This window comes from Larus michahellis, chromosome 1 (assembly GCF_964199755.1).
Source record: "Larus michahellis chromosome 1, bLarMic1.1, whole genome shotgun sequence".
NCBI classification, from domain to species: Eukaryota; Metazoa; Chordata; class Aves; order Charadriiformes; family Laridae; genus Larus; species Larus michahellis.
Genome location: NC_133896.1, coordinates 136,046,793 through 136,056,912, shown reverse-complemented (window position 1 = coordinate 136,056,912; position 10,120 = coordinate 136,046,793).

Genomic DNA, 10,120 nt, shown 5'->3' with positions numbered 1-10,120 from the left:
TAGGAAGAAATTCTACTGTGAAGGTGATGAGACACTGGAACAGGTTGCCCAGGGAAGCTGTGGCTGCCCCATCCCTGGAAGTGTTCAAGGCCAGGCTGGATGGGGCTTTGAGCAGCCTGGTCTAGTGGGAGGTGCCCCTGCCCATGGCAGGGGGTTTGGAACCAGGTGATCTTTAAGGTCCCTTCTAACCCAAACCATTCGGTGGTTTGATGAGTTGAGCTGCTGCCAAAGCCTTTCTTTTGTAGTGTGTATCTTAAGTCTATGGGTCATGCTAGAACTACTGTAAGAGCTTGCTCACAAGACAGACCTAACTGCTAGGTTTGCTGAGACTGGAAGGTATAGTCCCCCTTGTCCCCTGTCTCTCTGAACTTCTATTTCTAGATGTGCTGCAAATGCACATGAATATGCAGAGAGGTATGAAAATTTAATTAGCCATAACTTCTCAAAGATCAAAAATATTTCAGGCTTTCTTGGCTGAATAATGGAGTGTTTTCGAAAATCTATTCAACCTCGTTCCCTCAACGTTACAGCTTGCATGAAGGGGTTGCTGTGGAGGCATTTCTTCTGGTATCTACGCCATGTAAATGGTCCCAGCCATCTTCTCTACACTCCCACCTCTTCGTTCTCACCCTGCATGAGCTCCTTTGCTGTGAGAGTTGCAACTAGCCCCCCTGTGGCCACGTGGCAAACCGATTAGGTTAAAAATGAGCGAGCAGAGATGTTAAAGAGATGGGAAACTTGATCTCACTTCAGCTACGCTGCTGAAATGAATGGATGAAAAAGCAATCTGTGTTTAAAATGACCTGTGTGGTTCATCGTGTTGCCAGACACGCAGCTGTGCCGACGGACCTGAGTGGTGCGCAGGCCTGGGAAATAGTGATGGGGGGAGCAGGTCAGAGCAAGGTGCAGGATAAGGGAAAAATGTTCAAAGTAAAGGCTGCAGTGTCGTAGTTTATACCTGCTTAGGAAATACAGGGGAGGAACTGTGAAGGGAGTTACCCTTTGTTTTTTTTTTTCTTGTAGCTTTTTCTCTAATCCCATCTACTGAATCATTTATGGGTCCCTTCCAAGTTGAGATAGGATTCTATGATTTCGATCATCCAGAAGTTTCAAATAGTTTGAATTTTTGGGAGCAGCTAAAAGGTGATTCAGCAGAAACCACATGTCACTTCGATCTAATGGAAACTGAGAGCTTTATCTGTGTCAATACTCTGCAAGTAGCTTTTGTAGGGAAGTGTATTGTTTGTCAATTACCCATTGCCATTCACACCTTCAAAAAATTTTAAATAAAACTTTGTTTACGTTAATAATTTAACTCTCCCAGTTCACTTGAGGTAAATGGACTGATTTTATTCTGTTAGGTTAAAAACGATGATGATAATGCCACTCAAGTTTTAGATACGCTTTCTCACGAGGGGTTTGTTTTAAAGAATACATGGGCAGCACTGCTGTCGCGCGACGTGAACTTCCTGGCTGTTGATCTATTTTGCTATGGTCTTTAAAAAGAAAGAAATGCAAGATCTATTATTTAATTTTATTTTCACTACAGGCAAAATCAGCCACGTGGTTTAAGACCCGCGTGCAGGAGGAGTACTGCTGTATGTTATTACAAAAGTAAGCAGCTGCTCAGTGAGCTGCAGCTGGAAGGAAGCTGCGTGGGCCACGGCAAAGCACTCCGTGGTGATTTCCTTCATCTAGCAGAAGTGCTCCTCCTTTCTCAACATGTGTTAACTCGAGAGAGCGGAAGAACACGGGCTGGGTCTGGATCAGGCTTGTGACCTGCCTGCTTGGGACCTGCCAGGCTGCCTGGTGGCAGCAGGTGAAGCGTTTTTTCAGCGAGTGGCAGAAATTCGGCCTTTCTCGAGCGTTCAGTTGTGAGCAAATGATGCTGAAATACATCTGAACTTCAGACACGCTGAAATACGTTTTATGTCATGCCATTCAAAATACATTTTAATAGCTTTAAATGTTTTATAGTGCTTCCAGATTCATGCAGCAGTGGACGTGTTTCACTCAGTATTATATGTAGCTTAAAATAGTGCTTTATAGTTGCTTTTATCCCCCGATACAGTAAAGAAAAATAGATGGTTAAAATAAGAACAGTAAGCCACAAGCGATTTTATGAAATGAAGCTGAAAACACGTGATTCCTTTTAAGACCATGTTTCCCGAAGGCAGAAGCTGCAATGCCCTGAGAGTGCAGCCACAGCATCACAGTATGAAAGCTTGGACAGGAGTGTGAGTTTATCTGATTGACCCAGAACAAAATCAACTGCGTTGGCATCATTCCTGATAGCCTGTTCTGGTGCTCTGGAAGGCGTTAAGTAGTGACTGCAAAGGGAATGAGTTAACTCTGGCGAAGGCCAGCAGCTCGGTGGAAAGCTGGAACATGGCACTGCATGTTCTGACTGCTTTTCTGAGGTAAGATTTGGTACCAGATGAAGCTGGGAAATGTCCGTGTAAGAGGAGCGGCTCTTAGGCTCTAGGAGATGTAAGAAAGGCCTGCGAGGAAATGGGGGCCTTGCACTTAGAATAGTTGATAGCCTGGGCTACGTGACTGCGTCCCGGCTGGCTACAGCACAGCCTGGGATCCCGATCTCTCTGCTGCCCTTAACAGACCGCAGTTCTCATCAAGGTCTTGTACCAGTGGTGTTCTGTCCCTGGCCACCCTGGACGTGGGTGTGGGTTGCGCCCAGATGTGGACTCAAGTCACGTTTGGGAAGCCAGCAGGAAATTCTTTTGTGTCTCTTAGTCCGGATGCAGTCTGGGTGTGAGTGCTTTCTCTTGGGGTTGTGGAGATAGAATATGCCTGTACAGGCTTCTATTTTCTCTCATTAATTGCTGCTTTGAAGGCTGTGATACTCCTAGTTCATTTTTGGAAATGTATTTCCTGGCTGTAGAGTTTTGCCTAGGTAAAGCAGATGCTATTAGTGTGCTCTGGCCAATCTTATTTCTGTTCGTAGTCCAAATTGCAAGATACTTAACAACAACTAACACTTTTTACTAAACCCACAATCTTCATGACAGTTTGACTTAACTATCATTGTAAAATTGGGTGATGAATCTCCCATTTCAGTCATCCAGCTCAACCAAAGAAGAGGCTGATCACGTTTGCAGTAATTTCAAAGAACTATGAGCAGAAATAACATCAAATTGTTGAAGATCTGTGAATTCACCAGCGTCTTTTAGTGGACTAAGGTTCTGTCATTTGCTTGAGAAGTGTATATTGAAGAAGCTGAGGAAACTTTTTTCAGAGAAGCGTGATCCTTTCTGCTTTAGAAAAGGATTTAGCTTTGGTTAATATGCTTTTGCTTCCCTGTAAGCATGCTTGATCACAACTCTTTTTGTCATTGTTACTAGCTTTGCTAAGAGTATTGGTAACTTCTTCGCAATTATTTAAATATCTAAAAGTAGCTAGTTAAAACCATACTGAGGCACTTCCATCAGAGGGTTCCTAGTCCAGCTACTTGTTCTCAGGTTCTAGTGAAAATTTTATCAGATAGTGATTGAGTTTTTGATATCCAACAAGTACTTTGGGGGCATTTGACACAAAGCTCAGTACAGAAATCCTCATTCTGCTGCTCGTTTTGCCTTTCACTTTTTCCTCGGAGGCAGATAAAGACAGCGACAGTGTATTGCCACTGACTTTTTCATCCTGCAGCCTCTCAGCAGCTGCAGCCTCACACCTTTCTTTGTCAGAGCTTCCCTTCCAATTTTCATTATTCCATTTATTCTTCTTTTGGCCTGTGATGGCTAAGAAGGCAGAGTTGTGGATGTCTTCAGCACTGTACCGTCCCTGAGTCTTTGGATCCCCTTACAAGCTGCAACCGCCATTTCTAATGCTTTTTTTAACTTTACTGCTAAGTTTCTATTCCATTTTTGCCTTTTACAGGGGTATGAGTGGTCTTCTTAAACTATTCTGCTCAGAGCAGAAGCAACGTTTGACACTTTTGCTTAAGCCCCTTTCAAATGTGTGCTCTCCTCATGCAAATTTTTTGTGATACTAGAAATTGAAACCAAGAAATCCAGAACGCTCTGCAGGTAAGTCACAAAAGACGAAAATCGCTACATGTTTTTCTTTGGTCCTAGCTAAATCCTCTACCCAAGCACTGCAATAAGCTTGAAGCTAGTACACTCTTCATTTCAAATAGTCCATGTGAGTTTTCACAGGTTTTTCTCAAAGTTTTATTTTGTTTTGAACCAGGTTTGGTTATAAATCTGTAAAAATGTAAGGCAGTGACAAATCTGTGTGGTTTATAGGCTTGTGTGAATAGCAAAAAAAACCAAACCCCAAAGCTTTATTTCAAATAGAGATGTTGGAAACTTCAGGGAAGGGCTGTCAGAGACATAGCAATTTGGTTTGTAAAGATAATTATATTTAGTTCCTAACTGTTTGGTTCTTGAGCATTTCTGTGACTTCAGGAAAGCAAATGTTTTGTCTTGATCCTGTCCCATGGGGCCTCATGCTGTGGTTTCAACCTGATCTGACTCTGGCCTCCCCTTTGCCGAGAACTTGATGACCAAATGCATTTAAACCCTCCTGAGGTGCTGCTGTACATCATTATTAGCCATGGGCAAAATTACTGGCACAGCACCAAGACTGGGACAAGAAGAGACAATAGCTAGAAATACCCGCACTGAATGAGAGACACGCAATCTCATGTTGTCATGGGGCATTGTATTTAGGACATCATATTTAATGTGGGGTTTTTCTGGCTTTTAGCTGTGTGCAAAGTTAATTGTAATCTCATTTTGAGATGAAGGAGAAGAAAAAGAATACACTTAGTGAAACGCATTAAAAGAAAACTAACTTCAGGAAGATCCCAAGCTGGCTGTGGCAATACCCTAGAAGAGCAGGGTTGGGTGGCTTGTTGGTTTTGGGATTTTTTGTTTGGTTGGTTTTGGTTTGCTTTTTTTTTTTTTTTCGCTAGCCCGCTTTCCTCTGAAAACAGAGGTTATGCTGTTGTGCATTCCCTTACTCTGCCCCCCGCCCCCCCTCACCCACCCTTGGTCAGTAATGCTGGACCTTGTCAGCCAGCTTCAACCAAATTTGACAGAAGGGATTTGGGCTCAAAGATATTAAATTCTGACAATTTTTTGCCTGGGTGAAAACGTCCCTTGTTTCTGCTACAAAGGCTTCAGTGTGAGTACAGCCCTTGGTGGGCACAGGAGAATTCGTCGTGCAGAGGGATGTGACCAAAAGGCCCTCATGCAAGGAGAGCTTTCACCAGAGCTGCTATCTATGGGACTGCTGAGCTCTACTGCCTTGGGTAGTGAAGCACTTGGAGGAGCTTTTGCCCTGCTTTTTCAGGTTTTTTACAAAAGTTAGCACAAGTGAGTGGATACCCTCTTGCAGTAACAGGGTACCCCCAGTTACCTGTTCAGTGGCACCTCTGTGGAGTAATTGCTCTGCTCCTGGCTTCAGCTGTCTCTGAGATCTGCGTCTTCTGAAGATGGATTTGTGCTGCTGGAGATCCAAGTGTGAGAGTAGGCAGGAGCCATTGCTTTTGGAGAGGCAGTTGTGCTCCTCAGAGACAGGAGGACACAGTAGGAGGATCTCTTTGGTAGATGCTGAAAGCAGCCACATGTGTGTCTGGTAGCTCTCTGTTGTGTTAAGAGTATGAGTCTGACACGTGGCTGAGTGAACCTCCCTGTTGAGTCATGAGGTTCCCTTGCTTTCTAAACTCTTTCTCAGAGAAGAGTCTAGGTGCAGCTTGATCCAGTCTTAGTCCCAGACTTAGTCAGTTGTTTATGTCTAAAGGATTGGGGTGTAGCCACTTATTGGAGTCAACGTTTGCCTGTTTCAGAGCCCGTCCAAGGGCTTTCACTGAGACAGGTTTGCAAAGTTGAAAAAGACAGGTGATTTATTAAGTCTGTAGATATTACAAGGTTGGAATTGCTGTTAATAAATACATTTACTGCAAAAATTGAGCTCAGGTTAATAGTTCAGCACTTTATTTGACAATATTTTCCCAGGTAACATCCAGCGTGGTCGGAGGTGTGAGTCTTGCTGAAGAGGCGTCCCTGCTTGGGGAGGGGAGAGGTCCAGGCCCATCGACCCATCTGGTGGTTGGAATTCTCGTCCTTGAAATGGAGGTTTCTGAATGTGAGATTTATACTTTTGGCGAGGTGGGGCTAAGTCACTTATCATGTGCCGATTGGCTCTTAACAAGGCTTGTTGTGCTGTCGGTCAACAAAGAGCATTGCATCTGTCCTGGCCTTTGCAAGGGTAGGCAAGTTAGGCAACTCTTGCTTGGTTGCCCCTGCAAGACAGGCACGCTGCTCAAGCTGCGCTCTTGCTCATGTCGGACCCTACTACTTTCTGCCGACTCACGGTAGCTCTGTATTCGGCACCAAGAAGCCTGGTTCTCCACACTCTCCTCTTTTGATTTCAAATGTTGGTGAATATTTGTCTCATTACACACCTGAAAATTTGTCCATGAGACTCAAACTCATTGGAAACCAAGCTTCCTTGCTTCCACTGTTCCTATCAATAGTTTTGGACAGCTGTGAGAAAACATCTGCACAGAGTAAAGCTCTGGTGGTCCTGATGCAATATTTTAAAGAAACAACAGATAGTTGTGTCCTCTTTACACCCCTGCACCTACTGCTGTGGCCATCGGAAATGTCGCATTTCCCAGCAACTTTTTCGGTGCCTTTTCAGCTTCTGTTCACAGTTAGATCACATGAAAAAAGCAAAAAATTTGCTCTGACTTACTCCAGAGTATTTTATGTATTTCTTAATCTCCAACTAACATGCCGTTCTACAGTCCATGTCAGCATGTACATTGGACATAGACTCCAGGTTTAATCTATACGGTAGGATGACAGATGAGGAGTATATATATGTGATGGCTATATGTAAACACACTCTTGTTATAGTGTGAATGTGGCCTTCAGGAGAAGTAGTGTTTTGTTTAGCTATAAATTAATCTGCTTCTTGAAGAAAAATTGCTGGAAGGCCTAAAGCAGTTCTTCTTTCTGCTCAAGAACATATGTATTGTTTCATTAAAGTGCTTTTTCAGAAACAGCTCTAAAAAAGCTTGCAGACTTGAGTGGTTTGACTTTAATCATCCCAGATGTTGGCTTTTGTACTGAGTTGCTGTTTGGGTTAGATACAAGCACCTTTTGGTCAGACAAAGCAACGTTTCCTGTAGCAAGGACAGGTTTTTCTTGGAGTAACAAGAATAGTTTAGCCTACTTGGAACTAAAAAAGAAAAAAAAAAATTGATTTGGGGAGTTAAGTGTTGGAGGACAAAGCTTTCTGCTTTGCAGGGTGTTCTCTCCACAGTTGCAATTATAGTTAGTGGAAAAGCTTGCCACCAGCAATGTTCAGAGCCCTGCAAGGCCTTTGGCTCTACGTTGGCTCTTAATTAATGACCCACATTCTCACAGCTGCACAGAGACCTTCTGTGATGTGGCTGTACCAGTAGAAAACAATGGAGTTATTTATTTCCAGCTGTATCTGTCACATGAATAAAGGACCGATTGGTGCCAGAGTGTGGTTGCTGTTGGCTGCAGCACGGAAATCTGGGTGGGGGGAGGATTGTAGCCAAGAGAGTATCATTTATAAGATTCAGAGATCTGAGGACAAATGGTCAAGCTGTCTTCAAATGCAACGTGTCGGGTTTTTTCTCAAGCACATGGTGTGTATGTAAAGCCCAGTTGGCCAATTCTGGCTACAACAGCTGCATAGTTTGAAAAAACAGTTCAAGGCCCCGTAGTGGAACACTCGAAAGAAAATGGAATACGGCCTGTACTCTGACCTGTGCTAATTAATCTCTGTCAACAAAGCCAGCATATACCTCTGCTTTTCTGCTGAAGCTGTGTCTGGTGTCTCTGCCTCCAACAGTGTGGTAGCAGCTATAGTATTCCTTTTACCACGAGCTGAAAATGCTCGATGGGGCATCATCAAAGCTGTGATGCTTTCATTGTGAACTGCTTCGGTCAAACTTAACTAATTCCTCTAAGGTAACCTGTCAGTTGCCTCCCAGGTAGGGCAAGTCTTTAGTGTGCACGATGAGGACAGCATCTTCTGAAGAAACATCTTCTGTAACTAATGTATTAGTGTAACCTACAATGTTTTACATGCATTATTTTGTTTTTTACACTTAAAACCGAACTGTTCTTTCTGTCCGCATTAAAAGAATCAGTAATTGTTTTAATACATTCTGAGGTTAGCTAAATGTGAGAAAGACAAAACGCTTTATAGTGCTTAGACTCATTGCAAGCAGGTCTTTCAGCAAGCTTGGGCTGAACATGTGCTGGCCTCGGGCTGTTTTGTTGCTCCAGACATTCAGCGACACCTGTGTACCTGTGGTTTTGACTGTTGCCAGTGAAAAGTAGTCAAAACGTGGGGCTTTGTGTGTCTATTGAGTGATCAAACTTCAAGAAATGGGAACTTCCTCAAACCAAGCTACAGGAGGAGAAGCTGACACAGTGCTATTGATTTTAGCTCTGATCAAGCGCTCTTGCCTGTCTGGCATAATCGATGGAAGACGGAATTGCGTCTGCCTGTGAAACAGCAAGGTAATATGGATGTGCATGCACGGACACTTACATATGCAGACAGACTTTTTCTAGAAGCTGGCGCAAGCTTGCTGTGGTTCAGCCCGGAGCATGTTCCAGAGGGTTTGCCAGCTCTTGCATATGGGCTTGAGTGGAAATGTTTCTGCATTGTCCTGGCATTATTATAAGTGATCCCATTGTTTGAGTGGGATCTTCGTCAGAGGCAATTCTGCGTGAATGAAGAGTGATTTAGAGCGTGTTGCATTTAATTATTACTTGCCCCCACCACTACACCCCATGTCTATTCAATGTTCTATGAATGTTTAGCAGAGTCTTTGCACAGCCTTGTTAAGTGCCTTATTGGGCTGTAATAGCCAGAACTGTTAGCAGTTCCAGCAGGAAGTGTGGCCGTGTATGGTTTACCTGCCGAAGAGCTGCCGGAGTTATGACGAGCAAGGCAACCAAATCCTAGCACACTCACCAGAAACATGTATCAAATTCCACAAACTTCTGTTACTGATCAGCAGTATCAGAAGCTGATTCACGTGTGCTCTCTGCACCTTTCAAATACTGCCAGAAAAGGACTTCTGCAGCTTTTGCCTGCAGCTGTTTGTGTTTTAGCCCTAATTGCATAGTTCTGTATGTTCTGGAGAAACCAAGATGAGTTACTGACTACAACCAGGCTCTACAGCCAGAGGAAGGACACTTATGCTATGCCACAGTGTAAATAAACCCACAAACCTAAACTTAGAGAAGTCATTCTGTTGCTGGCAGCTGATTTGTGATTTTCTTGCCAGAAAGATCATGCACTGCTTAGGGCTGACTCTCCAGAGGAGTCCTGTAGTTGGAGCTTGCTGGTTCTTGTTGGGATATCTCCATGTTCCCATAGCCCTCACCTTCTCTTTGGCTGGTTGGGAGAGGGGACTGAATTGTCCAGCCTCTCCCTCTTATCTGCTTCTCTATCTCTGTTTTTAGCTCTTCCCCCTTACAATTTTCCTGAGGGAAACAACTGGTTGCTGCTTTGCACTGTTGAAAGCTGTTCTTGGTTTCTGGCCCAATGCTGTCCTAGAAAGAAGTCATACTTTGAAAGCAAAAGCTGTTAGTGAATGATATTTAGTGTTGATGTTCATGATATTCAGGACATGCTAGTACTTCTCTAGGGAGCAAAACTTTCAAGTTCAAAAGTGTGGGGGAATTGGAGTAGGGATGTGATCATTTAATATTTTGGGGGGGATATAAAGCTGATGGACAGTATGTATAGGTCTGAGTATTTGTACTGTCAGTGTTTCAATACTGACATAGAAGGAAAATCATTGGGCAACTAATAGCAAACCCTTGTCAAAGGGTCCTTTTGAGATTTACTTAGCATTCGGATCATGGGCAACATTGAGTAAGTGTTGAGATCACAGCATGTCCATGCATTTTCTGTGTCAACACCCTGCCCTTTTGGCAGCGCCTTTGAGAATCCCAGTGATTTCTGATATGAAGACTCAATAGCACCAATGTCACTTACATACCGTCTCAAACCTGTGATGGTAACAGGCTTGTGCTGGGAATTGTTTATAACCAGGCATCGGCTCACACTCATGGACTCATTCATGCATGAATGGGAA